The 22817-nt window shown below is 38.6% G+C and overlaps 1 protein-coding gene across 1 annotated transcript in view; it reads right to left on the bottom strand.

The window, feature by feature from the left end:
- The window catches only part of MECOM (MDS1 and EVI1 complex locus), a 77712-nt gene extending 56667 nt beyond the window's left edge, over positions 1-21045 (bottom strand). The window contains exons 1-2 of the mRNA XM_015821288.1: positions 21025-21045; positions 17671-17805 (exon numbers count right to left, since the gene is read on the bottom strand). The gene's annotated coding sequence lies outside the window, so the exon portion shown is untranslated. The remainder of the gene's footprint in view (positions 1-17670; positions 17806-21024) is intronic.
- Between the last annotated feature and the right edge of the window lie 1772 nt (positions 21046-22817).

Here is a 22817-nt window from a genome sequence, read left to right as displayed (position 1 = left end):
AAATAAGGGGTCCTTGGTGCTCTCTGAGCTTGGTTGTTTTCTTTAGATTTTTCATTACTCAAACTAGGTAATATCATCAGTGCTAGTCCATCGTTTTTAGCACTGATGATGTTACCTAATTATATAATAATAATAATAATAATAATAATAATAATAATAATAATAATAATAATAATAATAATAATAATAATAATAATAATAATAATAATAATAATAAAGTTGGAAGGGACCTCTCAGGTCATCTAGTCCAACCTCCTGCTCAGGCAGGTAACCCTATACCATTTTGGACAAATGGCTGTCCAGTCTCTTCTTAAAAACTTCCAGTGTTGGCGCATTCACCACTTCTGGAGGCAGGTTGTTCCACTGGTTAATTGTTCTAACTGTCAGGAAGTTTCTCCTTAGTTCTAGGTTGCTTCTCTCTTTGGTTAGTTTCCATCCGTTGCTTCTTGTCTTGCCTTCAGGCGCTTTGGAGAATAGCCTGACTCCCTCTTCTTTGTGGCAGCCCCTAAGATATTGGAACACTGCTATCATGTCCCCCCTCGACCTTCTCTTCATTAAACTAGACATACCCAATTCCAGCAGCCGTTCCTTATATGTTTTAGCCTCCAGTCCCCTAATCATCTTTGTTGCTCTTCTCTGTACTCTTTCTAGAGTCTCAGCATCTTTTTTACATCGTGGTGACCAAAACTGGATGCAGTATTCCAAGTGTGGCTTTACCAAGGCATTGTAGAGTGGTATTAATACTTCACGTGATCTTGATTCTATCCCTCTGTTAATGCAGCCTAGCACTGTGTTGGCCTTTTTGGCAGCTGCAGCACACGGCTGGCTCATATTTAAGTGATTGTCCTCTAGGATTCCGAGGTCCCTCTCACAGTTACTACTATTGAGCAAGGTAATGAATCACCTGCAAGAAAATAACCATACTCAGAGAGTATCAAGGACCCTTGAAGATGCCCTTCAAAGAAGGGTGATTGTGGAGCAGATATCACTAAGGAAAGAGATATAGGAAAATCTTCCTTCACATCTCCTTTCAGTTCATGCATTTTCTATCTGGGCAGAAACTCTACATGCAAACAACCCCTCCTTCCCTCTTTCTCCTTCCACTCCTCAACCTTTCTCTCCAAGAAGCAACCCAGTTAATACAGACTTCCCCACCTAGCATTTTCAGACATGATGGATTGTAAATTCCATTGACCTCATTTTCAGGGGATGATCAGAGCTGAAGTTTCTATGCAGGGAAAGGCCAACCATTTCCCCTCCCCCCAAATAATGTACTTTCCTCCCCAACTGTTATAGTTATTTTTTTATTATTATTACTGCTTTTCAGAGTAATATCCAGAATCTGTTTCCATAATGGATGCGAGCCAAAGAAAGAGCAAGCAATGCTTTGAGGTTCACACACCACATTTTTGCAAAGACAACTGAACACAAAACACATGAGCGCTGTGTTAAATGAGCTCAAAACTCATTCTCAGCTTTAACCTGGAATTGATTTGGCTTATTAAAAAATGGGATTCAAATGGAGAAGGCTTGCGAGAGTAAGGAGAGTCCTTGAGCATGCGTCCCCACGCACCTCGAGCCAGCTCCGCACAGGCCTAGCTCCTCTAATCATTTTCTCATGAGCAGATACTGCCAATTGTGACAAATGAGGCTGTGAATGGGTGATGTGGACTTTGAGTCACTGGGGGCCAGGTTGGGACGGCCACATTCATTTGATCCAAGGCTGAGACAGATTTAAGTAAGGCCAGCTTTTAAGTCTTGAAAATAAATTCGATGTCAACCTTGCATGCACTGAATATTTGCTTTAAGCAACACTTGCTTTTCCATTTATTAAGATAAATGTATTTAAATCTGACTTTTCTCCAGAAACCTAATGGCCTCGGTGCATTTGAAAGAGAAAAGTTATGCGCTGATGAGCCGAGGATACGATTGAGTGGCTGACTTCCAAAGGTGGGAAGAATGAGGGCAAAATGCACAGGTTGCATACAATAGATCTGATGGCTTCCTTTAGTCCTTCCTGTGGCTTCAAGTCAATTCCCAAAGGTTAAAAGCCAAAGCTTATAGTGCTGGGTAAACAACAGTGTGCCTAAAGTCATTGTGTTTGGAGCTGACCTTGGGCAAAGAAAAATGTCTGTCTATACTGATTATTCATCTATCACAAACCAATTCACATGGTCATCAATATCATCACTTATTGTTGCTTTCTTATTCTTCAAGCTTTAGGAACACACAACCATCTAGGCTTGTATTTTCAAATCTGGTTGGCACAGCTGCCAGGATTTCAGGCAGATGTTTCTCTGGTCCATCAAGAATTGACCTTCTGACCTTCCACAAGTGTGTAAAGCAAGTGTTTCACTATTGAACAACTGTCTTATCTGACAGTGCTGCTTGTGGACCCTTCTGCTATGCTGCTGAGAGTGAAAATTGTAGCTGGTTGCTCTTTTTTTGTGCAAAAATCTACATGAACTGCTCTGGAAGGAATGGGCAAATCTGTAAATTTGTCTTTCAGTTTTTCAGTTGGAGAACAGATCAAGTTTTAGTCTTCTCATTTCTCAGAATATGTCAAGTTCATTTTGTCATATGTAAGATGTCTTTTAATAAAAACACCAAAATGATTTTTTTTAATCACACTACGGTTGTATGTTTTCTGCTGCATGTTATTCCATATTCATCTTGTTTGCAATTTTATCAAGTGTAGACAATTTTTGCAAGTAGTTTTTCACTTCATTTTCATGCATTTTTATCCAGTCTTTTCCCAAATTAAATTTTAATTACTACCAAACCACAAGTTTTTTTAAACTGCAAATTTTTAAGAACAAACTTTCAAAGATGTAATATCAAAAAAGGTTCAAGTAAGTTAAAAAAACATGTTCTTTTTTCTTTATTTCTGAGCCATTTAGAGCTGCACAATAAAGTGATTTTCTTCAAACAGTACCAGCTAGTGATCTCAGAAGGGAAGAACTAGTATGGTGAATGGCAACTTTAAATCTTTTTTAGTTGTAAACATTAAAACATTGCTCTAATACAGGGGTAGGCAATGGCTGGCTCAGGAATTCTGGGAGTTGAAGTCCACGAGTCATAAAAGAGCCAAGGTTGCCTACCCCTGCTCTAGTAAGATAGAAGGAACAATTTCAACTGTGGATCTCATGACAAATTGTTATGACCCATATGATTAGTATTAGGAAACAAGAAGTTATCAGATTCTTCCTATCAAGGAGATGGAAACAGATAATTTATTCCCTGTTTCGCTTTAAGGACAGAATAGATCCTTAAGCAATGGTTATATAAATAACCATCTATAATTCTACAACTAACCCTAACATCGTAGGCCTCTAACTGAGCAAGGTTTGTGAAACTGTCTAATAAAAAAAATACATTTCCATGCTGGCCACAGAAGAATGAAATTTATTTCCTCCATTCCCTGAAAGTAATTCCCAGGACTTACTATTTTTTTGGCATACAAAATAATACAAAAACCTATTCAGCATAACTGAATTAAAAATGACTTTGCCAATTACAACTTAATGGGCCTAAAATCCACATCAAATAAATCAATACAGATATCAGAAAATCAATAGAAAATATACGGTCCAATACATTCTCTGTCTGTTCTTTTTTTACATGAAAAAGTATTTGTCTCTTTTTTTAGTATTTCTGCATGTTTGAAGACATTACTCACTTAATTTCATCAATGGTTCATGTAAGTCACAATAATATATAAAGGGAATCTCGCTGTATAATTAACACTGAAGTATGGTCCTTCTTTTATTTATTTTCATTACAGTAGATGAGTCATCAGACATGTAGTGTTCCAGTGTGAAAAAGAAATCAACCTTTTAAAATCAACTGATTGCTCTTTCTTTAATTGCAATTGATGATATCTATTGACCATATTGTTGTATAAAAATTCTCATTCTTCCATGTCTTTAACTTTATAATATTCGAAAGTTTTCTAGGGTGAACTGGTAACTGCAGGTTTTGCTAAAATAGGTTTTGGACTTGGATTTTGACTTATTTGTTCTAAACTACTGTTCTTTCCCCCTTTTCACTGAATTTTATTTTTGTATATTTGCTTACATTACTGGCATCACTATCCTGATGCACAACCTACTTGTGCTCCAAATTTGGCTGATGGACGAAAGGTCTGATATTCTCATATAGAAATTTCTCATACAAAGCAGATGTCATGCTTTGTTCAATTATGACATGTCATTCAGGTCTTGAGACTTAAAGTATCCCAAAGTCAAGGAATTTCCATCTCTTAAGAGTTGCTAAGAGGTTCTTATTGTGAAACACAATGCTCAGTTTCTAGCAGATAGAATAATGTGGCTTGAACATTTCCATATTCATGATCTGTCCCTCTAGAAGTATCCAGGTGCTTCTTCAAAAACTTGGGAAGAGAATCAATATTCTTTTTCATAAGCAATGGTTTCTGTCTTGCTATTATTCTCCATAAATCCCATTTTTACCCAATGCTACTCATGAATACTTCTAGCCAAAGTAAAATAAGTCTACCAGTTCCTAGATTCTATTATGGGTTTTTGTCACTTTATGGATAATTTTATTCTCTTCTTTTAGAGAAATATGGACATAACAGCAATTCTTGAGATGATTCACTATTGTCCCAAAACAACACTTTATCTCCGACTGTGGATAAATGGAGTCCCAGAATTTTAGAAATTCTTCCATAATCTTCTTTAGACAGGCAGGCATTTACTTTCAGATTTACAAGACATTCAATTTCTATGATTCCATTTCAAATTTGATTTAAGGGCTAGAATCTTGCTTTTTTAAGCAGCTTACTTTTTAAAAATTCTTAATTAAGAAGCTTAATTTAAGAATTTTGGAGATTCTTTCATATTCTTTTCCAATATAGCAGGCATTTTCTCTCAGTGGAGCCCTTTGGTGTTCTCTGGCCTTGGTTGTTTTCTTGCAGATATTTCATTACCAAACTAGATACATCATCAAGTTCAGTGAGCACCAAGGACCCTACAGTTAAACTCTGAGCTACAAATGTTCTATCGATTTACTCTCAGACGTAATAGACATCCAGTTTCCAATATTCCATTTTAAACCCGATTTAAAGATTAGAATCTTGCTTTTAAAAACAAAAAAACAAAACCTTAATTTCCAAAATTCTGTACTTGAAGGATGCAATTATCATGACTATTCCTTAAGGACATTCATGTGTAATAATTCTACAGAGTTAAGATGGAGAATACAACAATAAATTGTAAATGCAGCACAGAGAGAGAGAAATTTAAAAGCAAGAAGAAAATAGAGAATACGCTTTCGTTGCCACAAAAAATTGGAGAAACCTTTGCAGTTAATTTTTCCTAGTTAAGCCCTGTGAGTTTTGTTTAAGCATCAGCGACTATATTTAGCATGAGTAAAGAAGGGCAGAAGCGTGAATTATGAAAGACCTTCAGCCTATTCAGGAAGTTATAATAAATTCAATAGCAGAGAAAAATTATCTTCCTGAACCATCTCAAAGGAGAAAGGAGAGGATGTACGACACTGTGACATGTACACCAGACTAAAGAGATTTGCTTGTGTTGATGTTTTCTGGTATTTTTTTTATTATTATTATGCTGCTCTAAGGAAATTCTAGAATATATTTCTGAATTCTTTTATATACTTTTATCTCACTCTGCTGGCTGAGCTAAGTGGCAATTCGTTTTCATGTCTCAGGAAAATCCTGCTTAATGTAGCAAAGAATTTCCATGTTCTCTCGTCTAACTCACCTTTTTAATCTTGTTGAGAGAGCTGTTTTGAGAATGCTGGTATGCATCTCTGCCATCTTCAGGAAATTCATCTATTAGCCTGGGCACCATTTAATGCAGAGCTTCACTGAGACAAAACTCAACAGGTCCCGGTCTCAAAATTTCCCTTTCCTTGCACTGGGCTAAACATTCCTTTGCCATTTTAAAATCATTTTCACTTCATTTGATAGAAAAGCAATTGCTTTTTATTTATTTTTCCTCCAAAGGAAGAAATGCCTCTCATACCTGAAAGCTAGAGTACACTGCTCCCTTTCTTTTCCTTTTGGGTCTTATATTTATAATGCAAACACAAACCTAGCAACAATGGGAACACATCTTGCTTCCTTGCTGTCTCTCCTGTGATATTCATTTGTGGCTTAAAAGTGGCATCAGCTTCTCAGGGCTTGGGGTATGAGACGAAAGACAGAGAGAGAGATGATAATAGTGTTAACACTCCCACTTCCTTGTCCATTCAGAATGCAAAATTAATTTGAGCTGAGGGAATTGTGTCTTTAAGCCTCCCTAGGGCAGCCCATTTTACACTTAACAAATCCTGGACAGGAAAGAAAAAAGAACTGGCTCAGTGCAATGGGCTAAATTGTTTTCTAGTACATGCTGTTCTCTGGTGCTATCATTAAGAAACAAGGAAACAGATCTCAGTGGAGAATGAGACTGTATTTGATCCTTCCTTTTCCTGAGGTAAGGGTAGAAGAATCAGTCCACCAGACATACAGCCCAGAAGGCTACGGGGATCTTAATGTCATCACAGGGATAGGATTTCAACAGCACTGTGAATCCTGCCTGTAACAGAAAGTTGGCCCAAGAACTCACAAATATATTCTTTCGATTTAGCTCTACCCAAACTGGTCCTCTGCTGCATTTATTCCAAATGTTTAAAAATTGATAAAAGGGGACAGCATAATTTCTCCTTTACTTAAGCTCATATCTTTCTGTAACAGACAGGGACGTTAAGTTTCCTTCTCCAAACACTGCAAGTAATCAACTTGGAAATTAGTTTAAGACACAATCAACCTGTAGTCCTTACATCTACATGGAGGGAAGTAAGTAGTGGGGTACTGCAAGGTTCTGTCTTAGGCTCAGTACTCTTTAATATCTTTATATACAATTTAAAGGAGGGGATAGAAGGCAAACTCGTCAAATTTGCAGAGGACACCAAGCTGGCAAGAATGGCCAACACACCAGACGTTAGGCTTAAGATCCAGAAGGACCTTGAACAAAATGAAATTCGATGGTGAGAAAAGTAAGGTTAGGCAAGAAAAACCAAATATACAAATATAGAATAGGTGGAACCTGGATCAATAGCAGTACTGTGTGAGGGATCTTGGTGTCCTAGTAGACAATCACTTAAATATGAACAAGCAGTGTGCTGCATTTGCCAAAAAAGCCAATGCAATCCTAGAGGGATTGCATTAATAGAGGGATAGAATCAAGATTACATGAAGGGTTAGTACCAATTTATAATGCCTTGGAATAGGCTTGGAATATTGCATCCAGTTTTGGTCACCACAATATAAAAAAAAGATGTTGAGACTCTGGAAAGAGTGTAAAGGAAAACAACAAAGACGAATCGCGGGCTGTAGTCTAGTGGAAAAAAAGGACTAGGGATGACATGATAGTAGTGTTCCAATATTTGAGGGGCTGCAACAAAGAAGAAGGGGTCACCTATTTTCCAAAGCACCAAAAGGAAGGACAAAAGCAATGGATGGAAACTAATTAAGGAGAGAACCAACCTAGGACTAAGGAGAAATTTCCTGTCAGTGAGAACAATTAACCAATGGAACCGCTTTCCTTTAGAAGTTGTGGTGCTTCATCATTAGAGGTTTTTAAGAGACTGGACAGCCATTTGTTCAGAATGGTGTAGGGTCTCTTGCTTGTGCAAGGAATTGGATTAGAAGACCTCCCAGATCCCTGCCAACTCTGTTGTTTTGTTCTATTATTTTGTGTTCTGAGATGTGACTGTTGCTGGGCAAATCAAACAAGAAAAAAAAAAGCAGTGGGCAGAACTTCGTATCATTCATGCCCATCTTTTGTTTTTTGTTTTAATTCTGAAGATCTTCACCCTGTATGCTGTTGAGGGTAAATCAATATTTAAAAACCTCAGGCCCCAGTTCTGAATTTCCTTTATGTGTTTAAGAGCAAATCGGCCTTTATAGAATTTTGCCACCACTGTATCTATCGCAAACTCCTAAATTACAGTACTTTATGCCCTCACATGCAAAAGGACACTGTCCCAGTGCTGAAGGCATACCTTCTCCTTTGCTAGGGCAAGAAGATATTTAGGTTTCTTCTATCCCCAGGAGGAATGATACACATTTTCCAAGAATATTTTTTTTCAAATCCAAAGAATACTTAATATTTGTTTTCCCACCAGCAACAGGGAATTCTGGATGCCAAGCCAAGTGGGCTGCATGTACAACATGGGATCCTAACATCTTTCAAATCCCATGTTCAAAACAACATTTAGAACGGAATCAAAGCAACACAAGAAAAACAAGAAGAAAAGAGAATATAAAAGATTCATTCAGAATTATTTCATAAAATTGATCCCTTATTGCAAGCAACTGATGGAAGCCTGCACTAGATCTTAATTGATACCCTAGTTATAAAGATCCGTTTCTATATTTTCTCCAGATAGAAAATTACTCATCAAGATATGAAACAGAGATAGTCATCAACTTACAACCACAACTGAGCTCAAAATTTCTGTTGCTAAGTGAGACATTTGTTAAGTGACATTTGCCCCATTTTACAACTTTTCTTGCCACATTTGTTGAGTTAATCGTGACAGTTGTTAAGTTAGAAACATGGTTGTTAAGTGCATCTTGCTTCCCCATTAACTTTGCTTGTCAGAAGATCGCAAAAGGGGATTACATAACCCTGGGACACTGTGACCATCACAAATATCAACCAGTTCCCAAGCATCCAAATTTTGTTCATGTGACCGTGGGGATGTTGCAACAGTCTTAAGTATGAAAAATGGTCATAATGGCACTTTTTTTTCAGTTCCATTGTGACTTTGAACAGTCACTAAATGAACTGTTGTAAGTCAAGGACTACCTATGTTTGATTTTGGAATGACAAGTTCTGTTGTGTGATCTGCAAGCCATGGTTTATACTGGATACACATTGGGTAAGCCCAGCCATTGTGGCTGTTTCAACAAAATATAATTAAATGCAATGTGTGAATCAGGTCTTTGCTTTTGTTTGTCCTTTGATTACTTCCTTGCTTATGAATTTCCAAAGGAGTTAGGCTGGTTGGCATTGTACAATGAATGTTGAAATATCTAGCAAACCAGTGGATTCTGTAGTTTCGCTCATATCCAGGACACAGAATGAGGAGGAACACTGTTCTAAGTCAAGGAAGTCCTACTGTACTGTCTCAGAAATTAAAATTTTGCTACAACCACTTTTGGGAGCATGATCAGACTGGTTTGTATCTGCACTGTAGCTCATTGTCTAGAAATTATGTAGGAGGAAGAGAAAACTTTCCTCTTAGTTACAATATGACATTGGCATATTTATGCATCAAACTGACCCCAACAACAGCCATCTAATCTGCCTCGAATGCACTGTGCACAGGTAAACACTTAGCCAGATACACATCTATACAGCCATTACCAGTTTCTAAACCACACCTTCTCCAAACGTGGCTGTTAAGTCCTTTGAAAAACAGTTTATACTGTGCTTTAAAAATTGCACATAATCAAAACAGCAAGATAAAACACTTAAACTATAAAATACTAGAAATTGAAAATCAGATTAGAATTGCCACCATAACAACTGAAAAAAGTAGATATTTCTAAGAAAAGCTGAGATTTTATAATTCTCCAGTGGATATTGGTAACACTGCAAGGCAACCAATAACACCACCATAAATTTTTCAGAAGGCTCTTTGTTGGGATTTAGTGAAATAAATGTTTTAGTCAATGATATGCTTCTGTTTGATTGAGATATAATGAAGGGGCAGAAATGGGAAAGATGGTCTTCTCTTCAGAGATAAGCAATCTTTCTGATGTTTTAGACCCCATTTCCCACAATGACTTACCATTAAACCTGCCCAATGTAGTTGAAGCAGCTAAAGTTTAAAACCATTGGAATTTTACTTAAAAGTCTGTAGGATCTAGGAGTTCAGAACTGACCAATCACAGGTAGAGTTGGAGGTGCCAGAAATTACTTAATGTAATGAAAACAATAGAGTGTATGATTTTCTATTTCTTTGTTCTGATTGCACTTCTGGATATGATTCATGAGCTTGTTATACATTTTCTTTTAATGATTTCCTCTTTTCAGTTTTTAATATTTATACTCCACACATTCAGAGCCAATTAATCTTCACAACAATTGTGAATAATCGCTGGACTAAGGAGCGGTTGCACAAGCAAACTTTGCAGAGAATCTAAACAAAGATAGTAAAGGCGGCATTTATTGTATCATAAAGGCTTTAATTGTCAATTGTGTTGAAAAAATTAATATTTGGAAATATTCATTCCTTCTTTGTTAAATAGTTCTAGGATACAATTCTTTTGTCTCCTACTTGGCTACTTACTATATGTAATTGTAGTGGCTAAGGCCACACTCCAATGCACACTTAAATGGTCAACAAATAAATTCAAGTCTGAACTGAAGTGTAGACTTCAACTCCCCAGCCAGCATTCCATTGGTGTAAATTCTGGAAATTGAGATCTACATACTGTATGGAAGATGATCAGATTGGAGAAGGCTATTTTATATGTGTATTCAGAGATGAGCTTTGTTCACCTTTGTGTGCTGTAGGACAGCACAGATTCACATTTTTAAGTTATCACAGATGGATTATTTTCTAATTCTTCTTCGTCTCTTTCCTCTAAACTTTGAGTCGCTTGCTAAGTTTTTGAGAAACAATACAATGAATAGTAATTATGACTTTTGATAATAATAATAATAATAATAATAATAATAGTAGTAGTAGTAGTAGTAGTAGTAGTAGTAGTAGTAGTAGTAGTAAAGTTGGAAGGGACCTTGGAGGTCTTCTAGTCCAACCCCCTGCTCAGGCAGGAAACCCTATACCATCTCAGACAAATGATTGTCCAATCTCTTCTTAAAAACTTCCAAACTTGACTTTTGGAGTCAAGTTGTTCAGTGGTTAATTGTTCTAACTGTCAGGATATTTCTCCTTAGTTCTAGGTTGCTTCTCTCCTTGACTAGTTTCCATCCATTGCTTCTTGTCCTGCCCTCAGGTGCTTTGGAGAATAGCTTGACTCCCTCTTCTTTGTGGCAACCCCTCAGACACAGATATCCATCTTTATATAGTATGATAAAGCTCTGTTAACAAACTTTCCCCTCAAGAAAAAAGGAGTGTTTAAGAAAGGGAGTGCTTATCAATTAGATTTTCTTGGAAGACTTTAGTGACAGAATGCAACCTTGGGTAGAATTCAAAGTGAATTTTCCTCTGTTATTCTAATTGTGTTTTCAAAGAGAAAAGGTAAGGATTTGCAGAAAACAGTAAATGAATTACAGTTTACCATTTCCACTTTTGGTGTCTTAAATCTCCTCTATTAAATCTTAAATGTTTACAGATTTTTAGATAACCTCCCATCAACACATTTCTTAATGCTTATGTCAGCATTGGGCCTATATGGCTATGCTTATTAAAGTTTAGCTCTCCAAATATTATCAATGTGTATTAGTAGGATTTGCAATTACATGATTTGTTGAAAAAAATATTTTCATTTTAGGAAAGGAATTCTTCCACAAAAATCCAATACAAGACCTGTGAACTTGATCCTCAAAAACCTCTATAAAGCAGGAGTAAATTATATGGTGTCCTTTATATGCCTTAATATAAAATCCTGGACAGTGTTATCAAGGATTATGGTTACTAAAGTCCAAATTATTTGGAGGGCACTAGATAATCTAGCTTTTCACTGAAGTATGAAGGTCTGCTTTCACTTGTATCAACTGCATGCATGTTTCAGTCAGTAATGGATGGGATTTTCACTACTCCATTTTGAGGGCTATAAAATTGACCAGTACAAGAAAGGCAATTTTTTTTGTAGTTGGGTATGGCCTCTGGAATTGGCTGGCATCTGGTATCCTTCAGCCCTCATCTCTGCAAGCTTTCTAGAAAGCTTGCTTTGGCTCTCAATGAGCACAGAATCATTGTTGATAAGTAAGAAAAGACTGCTATATATGTGCATAATTCAAAGAATCAGAGAAGGAATAACTTGGTAGCCAATTCCAGCCTTAAATTCTTGTGTCAATACTCTGTTTTCAAATCATGTTTGGCTTGCTAAACAACGAACATTTGTAACTCTGTTTCTTTACACAAAGAAAACAATATTTCTGTCAAATAATTTAAGGGAAGGAACACTCCAAGATAGGACTATATGCTGCTTTTCTAGGGTCAGTCCCAGAGTTAGTGAATTTTATTGGCAAGGAAAACCATATGGCTCACACTACCCCTCTAGGTCCTTGTAGCACCTCTTTGGGAAGTATAAAGATCATTGTTTGATTTCCTTATCCTCTTCTTGTTAGTATGTTCAGAGGATAGAAGGTATAAGACAAGAACAGCAGGAAAAGCCAAACCCACAAATTTAAGAAAGTGAGTAGAATGTGGATTTCTGTAAGTTCCCATTGATTTCTGAACATGGAGACTCTGTTGATTGCTACACCAAAGAGTGACCATCCCATGAGAGTTACTTTGAAAAGCAGCAATGAAATTCAGTTTCACTGTTGGAAAAGCATTGAAAGCTATCCTCACTTACCAAATAGAATAGAATAGAATAGAATAGAATAGAATAGAATAGAATAGAATAGAATAGAATAGAATAGAATAGAGCTGGAAGGGACCTTGGAGGTCTTCTAGTCCAGCCCCCTGCTCAAGCAGGAGAACCTATACCATCTCAGACAAGTGACTGTCTAGTCTTGTCTTAAAAACCTCCAAGGATGGAGCACCCATGATTTCTGAAGGCAAGCTGTTCCACTGGTTAATTGTCCTCACTGTTAGGAAGTTTCTCCTTAATTCCAGGTTGCTTCTCTTTTTAATCAGTTTTCAATCAGTTTCCAAGTACAATAGCATTGTCCAAAAAAAAAACCTGCACAATGTATCTTATTTTATTTAAGGGGCTATAAAAATGGGAATGAGAATCTTCTGTATTAATGCATCCTTTATCAGAAGGAGTACCTATGTATAAATTTGTAATCTTCCTATTTATGTTATAAATTAAAATGTAATAATAGTTCTTTCTAAATGTATAGTTTTTATGTATATTCAAATATACACTTTTCAGCAGTGGCCCAGTTCCATTTTTTAAGTCTTGTAAGAGGTGTATCAATTGGCTCTCAATCTTATCTATAAAACAGTTAAAACAGTTAGAGAACTGCAGAATTGTCAGGTCGTAAATCTGTGTTAGTAGTTATTAAATCAACTGAAATAATTGGGTTTAAATAACAACACTAGCATCTGGGTAATATTTTTTTTTAAGTTTGGGATGAAAGTTTCTTCTTTTTTTTAATGGACGTCCCTGAAAAAGTTTGGATATAAAAAAAGTTTGACAAACCTGAACTCTAAAGGAAATTGATATCAATATAAATTCACCAAGTTAAGCTTCAGTGTATCTTCAGTAACATGAAAATTATTACTTAAAGAGATGAGTCCTGTTGCTGAGCTTATATATAAGTGTAAAAAACTTTAAACTTTTACAACATTTAAAAAAATTTGATGTATATTTAAAAGGTCTAGGAAAGTTTGTTTGAAAAAAATGTATATATAATAGATGCCGTGTGCTTGAGTAAATATATAATAATTATTGTGTTTATTTCCAGAGTATAGTAAGATATAGCAAAACATGACTTTTGTAATGCAAATCAGAAAAAAAGTTCCTAAGGTAGTCTAATTCTGGTATAAGCACTAAAGATGCACCTTCTGTTTTACGACAAAATGGAGCCTTAAGTAGATATATACATGCTTTTAATATCTAAAATATAATAGACCCTCTGACTGTTTCAAAAACTAGTCAACTGTTGATTATGTTGACGAAACATACTGTTATCTTTTTAAATGAGGTTGCCATTGTTGTTACATTTACATGGCATCTAAAAATTTACAGAGAAATAGGCTCTTTCTGCTGCATTCAGTAAGAATTATTCCCTAGTAAGCACATTTACAATCGCACAGTTCTGGAATTCAATGGATTTTCTCCAACCTGAGGCTGATTAAGCATGCATACATTCAAGATGTACCAGAGCTTTCTTATTAATAAACAATTTTTCGCTTAGCATCAGTTCTTTTGAATCTGCATTTTTGTGTTTGTCACTTCAACATTATATTTATTTGTTTCACATGCTGGATGGCAACAATTTTGTTTTAATAAATAAAAGAGAGATTTCTACTTGTAAAATGCAGGGTGATTATTGAATAACCTTTTAAAAATCTGTAAATTTCCATATCCATGTTTCCCTAACATTGGAGAAGCAGATATCTTACATTTAAATGCAATATATTTGAATGTTCTCACTATGCCAGACAAAACCAGCTCCTCGATATTATAACTTCCCAAATATCAAATTCAGCTAATAATATAGCTGCCTTCAATTAGTTTTTAAAACATCACTTATATGTACGCACACACAAACATTTGCATTATCTTACTGATTTATAATTATGTGAAGTATATATTCCTGCATTAGATATTAATTTGTTATAAACTACTAGCAGCAATAGGACCTTGAAGCTATTGAAAAGAGAGGCACAGTCATGTCTTAAATCTTGGTATGAAACCAAACAGGCCAAATTTCTTCCTGCAGCAAGTAAAAGAAAAATTCTAGCAAATTGCTGAACCTCCTATCAATTCCAAACTGATTTCAGATTGGAAAATATAAATGTAACTGATAAAACCCCTTTAAAGTACATTATAAGAATTCCTGATATCCTAGGGCATACAAAAACAGCAATAACTAGTTGCACAGAGTTTGGAATTCATTATTTGTTAGCATCTTGAATTACACTCTTTTAAAAGTTATTAGACGTGACAGGAGATAATAGGACAGACCTGGGAAATTCTAGATCAACTTTGCTGCAAAGGGAGAACGAATCTCCCCCATCCAGTCTTAAAAGTCCTGCTCTACTTTCAATCAAATGAAATATGAGTTGTTTTCAGCATACATATTTTGACTGCATCCTGTTATTCTGAAGTTGTTCATCTTAGTACAGCTTATTTATGCAGTTATAAGAAGGAACCCTGTTCTTTTGTAAAGTTGATCCAAAGTGATGAAATATGACCTCAGAGAAGAGTGGCAAAGAACTTTGACAAATAAAGTCCAAAAGCAATGCTTAATTTTCTCCTTCCTTCCTTCTTTCCTTCTCTTTCTGCTAGATTTTGAGACACATTTTGAAAGTCATGTCACCAACACCTTACAAGTCACATTTGCAGTCTCTCCAACTTTCAAGCCCAGTAAAATAGTGTTCGTTCTATTGATTAAACCTGATAAATAACTCCTTCTCATGCCTGATAAAGAAGAATGTTTCCCTACTAATTTTATAGGTTAATTTGAGCTAATTAGACATTAACACAGTTACCGCTAATCATGTATCCTCCGCTTGATCTCAGCAGTTAATGAATGCCCCCATTGCTTGAGATATATTATTAAGTGATCAGGAGAGCTAATTCACCAGTTGGCAGCCGTTCTTCCTTATGGAGGAATGGAGTGGGTGACAACATGGTGAATAGTACCCTCAGCTGTTCTAGCAGACATTTCATTGTATAAAATCAAAATCCTATGGTGTTTCATGATAGTTTACTAAATCCCCATATATATATTTGCGTTGGAATATAGTAATAAAAATGCATTAACCTTGTATGCTCCCTGACACTCAATATCTCTTAACAGAAGGAGAAGCTCGTTCTATGGATAAACATTTAGTGTATAGCTTAAAATGGGATCCTCCAGTCTGTTTAATATATGAATATATTGGTTTGAAATATATTGTATCAAATATTAAATGTATGTATAATTGTTAACTGGATATAGAGATGTGTATGACATGACTGTCATTTTTTTTCTTTTATCACTGCATACTGCCTAAAGAACAAGTAGCTATTTATTTACAGGTTTGAAGAAAGATCAGTTACCTAAATATGAACTACAAGTGGCACAAGATAAAATAAACATGATTTTTTTTTTAAAAAAAGAGTTGTTGGCAAGAGTACAAATGCCATTACCAAATGTGAAAAATGTAAACATCGAAAAATAATGAGTTGCATGATGTCCACTCCCATCTCGGTGAAACTGTTGGAGCGACTGTTCCATATTCTAGATGTGTTTCTCTTTCAGTCTGCCATATGTTTTGTTATTTTTAGTACATGATCAAGATGCAGGCCTTAAGCCAGGCATTCTCCCCCTCCCTCCCTTAAATCCATTTGGATTTATTTATTATATTTTCCTTCTTCTTTTTTCCCACAGCTAAACCTTTACTACAGGTAAAAATAAATTGAGCACAACACTGCCGTTTCCTTTCTGCAATTGCCTGCACAATCTCAGGATAGATCATTTTTCTTTGCCAACCAGACAGCAACATTCTGAATGTATATTTCATTTGCTAATGGCCTTTTATTGCTTCTTTACTTGAACCATGTGGTCGGCAAGAAAACTGATAGGGCCCAGTTTTTTTGTTTGTTCAACCTTCCTCTATATATTTAGTGGGGGGGGGGGTGCTGTGCTTAAGAGGTCACTGCTTAAAAAGATAGATGGCCACAAATTTAAAAGAATGCATATGTTATTTTGCTCTGTGAATTTGTGGGATGCTGTAAACAGCAGAGAAGATAAGAACAAACTGACTACAATAAGGATCTGATTCACAAGAACTGTTATCTATTGAAGATTTGTACCTACTTGTGATTTTATTTACCATGTTGTATCAAGGTAATTAAATAAAACAACAAAGTAATTAAATAAAATAACATGTATGAAAACTACACCTTATTTACAGAGCAATTCTCTATATATTTATTGAGAAGCATTTTCCATTGAGATAATTGATGCTGCCTTGCAGGTAAGTATGTATGTAAGCACGTACTATCGTAAGAAATGCATATTAAGGATTGTAAACTCATTTTTTATATATAAAAATGGAGCAGGTTGTTTTCTACTATAAAAATGATAGTTTATTAATATGAAAAATACCAATACAATTTTTAAGAAAATCAGTCAACCTCAAATATTTTGTCCTATTAATTTTTAAAAGGGCAAAATTATAAATTACTTTGTATTCACAGTTTAAATTATGTATCTGAAGCAACGACACAAAGACAAATACTATCCCATTCCAAAATAAAACCATTCAGGAATTTCTATCCCTCAGAACAAATATAATTAACTTTTAATTCCTATCGTGTTTGACATTCCTAAATTATCAAGAAAAAAAGTAAAACCATTTTTGTTTAATAATGGAGAGAAAAATTATCCATGTCCAGAAAAAATAATGCCTCAAAACTGATAGGTAGCAGATATCTGAATTATATTGGTAAAGTTCTTCTTTAAAAAAAAAAAAGCTTTCCATTTCAGAGATGTGTGTCAAATATTTCTAAGTTTAAAACTAAGAATTAAATATTCTGGTTAGCTACATATTAATTTGCAAATATTAAAGACACAGAAAAGCAGATAACTTCACATATGTATAAATAATATGCATCCCATGTTTCATTCTTAAAATAAATGTAGCCAAAAGTGCATTAACTTGGGTAACATTGCTTTTGTAAAAATATATTTTGCTTTTAACCTGTTTCCTCTTCCTCACACCCCCTACCCAATAATTACATTAGCACACATTGACAACTTGAGATTGGCTACTATTTTGTTTTCTCCCATGGAACGCTGCTAAAAATAAGTGCAGAAAATGTTCACTACATACCTGATCACTGATCTGACATGCAACAAGATTAGGCTGATAGTAGCATCCAGCAAATTTGATATACTTTAGCCAATTTCCTACATCTGGCTGGCTGGCATCAACACAGAATTTCACATTGTAATGCTCATCCAAGATCTAGAGAGAAAATAGAAAACAAGACATCGTTGTTGCTTTGGTCTCATTCAGCTAGTTTGAAAATAAATCACAGTCCTTCAAATAAACAAACAGAAAAGAGCTTAAGCGTGTTTTATAATGAAGTATGCTTCTTCAGTGGACTTCACAAAAACAATTAGATTAAATAGGCCCCAGTAATTAAAAGAACAATTACTCTGTCACACAGATATATCTCTTACAATATATTTATCTATAAACAAAATGTGGTGGAAAAATCCTGAATTCTTTAATGAAAACTCATGTGAATAGTCATGACTTTTTACAAAATGTAGGTTTGGTTATTGGCAAACAGATGCAAAATTAGCTAGCGTCATATCTATAAGTTGCCTCTTAACAGTTTACATTTAATATATCTTTTCCAAAACAAAATTTCACTGGTTAGAAAAAAGATTAGGTTTGGAAGAAGTAATTGTTCTTTAAGTTTTATATACTGTGCAGTCAAGGGATAAAACTGCGAGAATTGCCTAACAACAGGGCCCCTTTTATACCACACCAAAGAAAATAAATACAATAAAGTGTAAACACTTGTTCAGAATGTAGCTGCTTTTGGCATATGCCCTAAATTTATTCAGATGGGAAAAAAATGCAAAGTTAATGTGATTGCTACAGGCTATATTAGAAATAATACACCATAAGAATATTATGATAAGACTAAATATTATAATGCAATATCACAATTTGCCTGTCTAGAGGCCTCATCTGAGATTTCAGCTATTTCAAAATGTATACTCCTTAGATTCACAGATTTCCCATGTCGACTTTAGAGAAAAACCCCACGGTACAATTGTAAAAACAAAATTACCACCACTACCAACAACAACAAAACAGCACCAAAACCAAAACCAAGATAAGTTTATGGGAAATTGTAGAAGAGAAGAGATTATGCAAAGTCTGAAATGTAAAAGTGCATGTTTAGATTCATAGCAATTCTTGTTTTTGAACTGTTATGTCTTAAGAATCCTGGTATCGTTTGTCATCTCCTCTTAATAAAATCCTAAATTAAGTTTCCTCTGAAAAAATAAACAATCTCAGTTCCTAGCTCCAATTCAGTAACTAAATGAACCTAGTGGATAAAGCTACCTTATTCTGGCTCACCTGAGGCTAAAGTCAAGAACTGGAGGGCAACATGTTCCTAGCCTGAGAACATTTCCCCCCCCACAAGAGTTCAGGTAATCACCCAGAAGCAGTTTTACATCATTAACTCTTCACAAAACTTCAAGAGGCACAAAGCCCAGGGCACAAGGCAAGGGAGCACTGAGAAAGTGCCTCTTGTATGTTTTGTTAAGCAGCAGGCACTTAAACCAACAAGGGTGCCACCAATTTTTAATGTTTAATGCATGCTCCGAAAAGAGGGGCCTTCCAGGGGTGAAAACCCACTTCAAAGTCAATTTCAGGAGAAGAATTAAGCCTTGGAATCTTTTTTTACACATGGGGCTTTGTGCATTTGGCCCAGCGCCTCCATTGCACACAGAAAGAAAAGTGGAGCTTTCAGCTTCCAGGGCAAAATTACTTCTACCTCCCTCCAGAAGAAACCCCACTAACCTCTCACCATCACCTGAGACTTTGGCTGGATCATCAGGGAGACAGCCAATAAACAAAATAAAGCAAAGTAAAAATAAAATAAAAAATCCGCTCTTTGGGCGAAGACGTGCTGGAGGAACCAACAGTGTGCTTCAAAGCAGCCTCCCTGTGTTCAGAGAAATGGCTGGACGGGACAGAAGAATACTTGCACACATATAGAAAAAAGGCTCAGTGCAGGACGAGGCCCGTCCAGATTTATCTGGGCCTCTTCCTGAAGCCCAAGAACTGGGCAAAAGAGATATTGAGAATGGATAGATGAGCTATCAGAAGATGTGCCGCTTTTCAAGCGTTTATCCTTCCCCTTAAGGACACCCTCCGAATTGCCCCCACCCCAATCCCACTTTTCAGAGGTGCCACTTTTCAAAGTTTTCATTCAAGGTTCAGAAGTTCTATTAATCGAGATAATTCTAGACAACAGTAGAGGAGAGCACACTGAATGCAAAGAAGAAAAGCCTTCTAATCCCACACCTTGAATAATTCTTTTTTTTTTTTTTCCATCTAGACCTCTTCAATTCAACTATTTCTGAAGCAGGAATCCAACTACCCCGATGCCTAAAGTTCAAGATCAGGGCTTCGGGGTTGATTTGCTTCCTTCTCGCTCTCTCACCCCCCCCTCCCTCTCTTCCAGTTGATGCATTTGAACAAACTGGTGCCTTTTGGGTAGAAAAAAGTAAAACTGCTCCCAATCGCGACCATTCACTTTCTCTGCCTTTCCCCCTTCTGTCCGTCTGATGCCACTGATTGATTATTTCCTTTCTCTTTCTTTCTTTCTTTCTTTCTTTCTTTCTTTCTTTCTTTCTTTCTTTCTTTCTTTCTTTCTTTCTTTCTTTCTTTCTTTCTTTCTTCCTTTCTTCCCTTCATTCATGCGTGGCGTGCCCTGCACTTAATTCAAGTTCTTTCTTTCCAAAGATCAAGAGAAACCTTCCGTCCCAGTGGATTAAATCAAATCAAAACTGCGAACTTTCTCCCCAAAACTCGTTTAGAAGCAAAAAAATAAAAATAAAAATAAAAAACAAAGCCTGGGGAAAAAACGCTCCAAGGACCGCGCGCCCTTTAATTCTTAACTTTTAACTGGATCGCTGCAAACAAACCGCTTTGACTACCAACCTGCAATACAGTCGCGCTTCCCCCCCCCCTTTTGCTCGAGGAATTGGGAGCCACGTAGGGGGTTTACCTGCTCCCAAATTCCCCGCGTGGGCTTCCTTAAGCAAGAACCGAGATTCGGGGGGGGGGTGGAGGGGAGATGGACAGGCGTCATATCTCCCCCCCCCCGCTTCCCCTTCCCTCCCTGCCCCCAGACCCACACCTCTGGCTCGGTCTTCTCTCCCCCCCCCTTCCACCCTCCGAAGCCTTTTTGGCCCCAGAGACAGATGACAACAGGCTGCAGATCGGCCGTTGGGGGGCAGCGGCGGAGGAAAAGAAGCAAACTTCTTATCTTAGGCTCGGGGTGACGTTTGGGGGGGGGGGAGAGAAACCCACCAGCCGGACGGGAGAAAAGAGAGCGAAAGTGTCCGGGCCTCGTGGAAACAACACCTCCCTCCTCCTCCCCCCCCCCGGCTTGTTCTTCTTCTGAGGAGTTGGCGCGGGCGGTCGTCTTACCTTGTCCAGCTCGGATCCCAGCAGGTCCGAAATTTCTCTCTGCCCCCCCCCCAAAAAAAAAATCCCTTCCTTTCCGCGGAAAGGAGGGCTGGAGTGGGGTAGCGGGGTGGGCGGGGGGCGGTAAGGAGAGGATTGCAAAACAAAACAATCACAACAACGGCGCCAATCGATCCTTCAAACAGCTGTCAGCAACCTCTCCCGAGGAGATTCCCCCCCCCCCAGCTGCCTTTACGCGCCCTCCCTCCTTCTTCTTCCTAGGAGCTTTCGCAGTCCTCGCTGGCCAAAGAAAGGCGTCTAGGAAAGCCGGCGCAGTCCCGCCGGCTCGGCTTCCTGAAGTGCTCGAATTCCTTCTCCGGCATTCGGGGCGGGCTACGGGCGCAGGGGGAGGGAGAGACTTTCTTCGCCTCGCTTGAAAACTTCTTCTCAGGGTCCTCGCCCGGCGTGAGGCGTGGGGGGGGGAGGGAGGAAACGTTGCGGAGAATTCGCGGGGGGGGGGCGTGAGTTGAGGTCCGCGCTCTTCGCCGAGAAAGCGAGTCTCCTCAGACTGGGGGCGACCGGCGTCAGAGGCGGTCGGGCGCGGGCGGGGCGGGCGCGAGAAGAAGACGCGCGGCGATCGCTTTAATTGTCCCCATTGATTCCCAGCCGGCGTGTTAATTTCTTTCCCCCCTTCGCCCGGCGTGCCCTCTGGCTGGCTGGCTGAGCGCGCTGAGGGGGTGGGGTGGGGAGGGGAGGGGAGGAGGGCGGACGAGTCTCTGAGTGGGAAGCGGGTGGATGTGGGGAGGGGGGCGCGCGGGGGGGGGTCTGCGTGGAGTCGAGAGAAAGTTACCCAGGTGGAGGGAGAGAGGGCGGGAGCGCGCGCGGGCGGGCGCGCCCGCGTGAGGGGGGGAAAATAACTTCCTTTTCACTTCGCCGCCGCCGCCGCTTGATCACAAGGGAGGAGAAAAGCGTGTGAGCCAGGGAGAAAAGGGGGAGGAGGAGGAGGAGGAGGAGGAGGAAAGTTCCCCGGGTGCCTCCTCCCCGCGCTGCGCCCCGCTTCCGAGCTCTCCGAAGAACTGAGGGGACAGGACCTTCTCTCCCCTCCCCTCCCCCTTGCCGGCCGAGGGGCGTCTTTGCCCCGCGAGCTGCCTCTTTAACCAGAAGTTGCTGAGGGAGGGAGGGAAGGAAGCCGGGTGGGGTGGGGTGGGGGCGACTGGGGTGGACGGGGGGGGGAGCGGGCGAGCCCCTGAAGAGGGATCTTTTTTCCCCCCCCCCACCTCGTCGCCTCAGCGGCCGAGGCTCGGAAGCCAGACAGAGGCTCCTCTTTCAGTCAATTTTTAAAGTGACAGCCGCCTCCTCTGGCGAGAGAGGTCACAAAAAGGTCGCCCAGGCAGAAGCCCTCGCCCGGCAGACTGATTACGGATGCGCTCGGCCCCGGGAAACGTGTCAGTCCCGTCCAGGTCACTGGCGGCCAATCGGGAGATCTGCCTTGGCTGGGATGTTTGTTTGTTTTTTGTTTGTTGTTGTTGTTAAGGGAGGGGGAGAGAGCCCTCCGTCGCCCTCTTTTTTTTTTCCCCCTCAGGGAAGGCTGAAAAGGGGCGGGGGGGGGAGACGTCCCATCGCCCCCTCATTCTGCCCCAGCGGTGTCCAGAAAGCGCAGCGCTCTGGCTCGCTCCGGCTTTTGTTGATTTAAGGCGACTTTTACGCACCTCGGCGGCGCTTTAGTTTAGTTTGGAGCGAGCAGCCTCGGTAAGCGAGGAAGCAGAAGAGGTGAACGCGCCCGGGCTGATAAATCTGGGGCTGCTTTTATTGCCGCG

Source organism: Protobothrops mucrosquamatus, unplaced genomic scaffold (assembly GCF_001527695.2).
Source record: "Protobothrops mucrosquamatus isolate PMUCROS unplaced genomic scaffold, P.Mucros_1.0 scaffold1296, whole genome shotgun sequence".
Classification (NCBI taxonomy): domain Eukaryota; kingdom Metazoa; phylum Chordata; class Lepidosauria; order Squamata; family Viperidae; genus Protobothrops; species Protobothrops mucrosquamatus.
The sequence above is the reverse complement of the archived record's forward strand: the minus strand, read 5'-3'. Positions and strand labels throughout refer to the sequence as shown.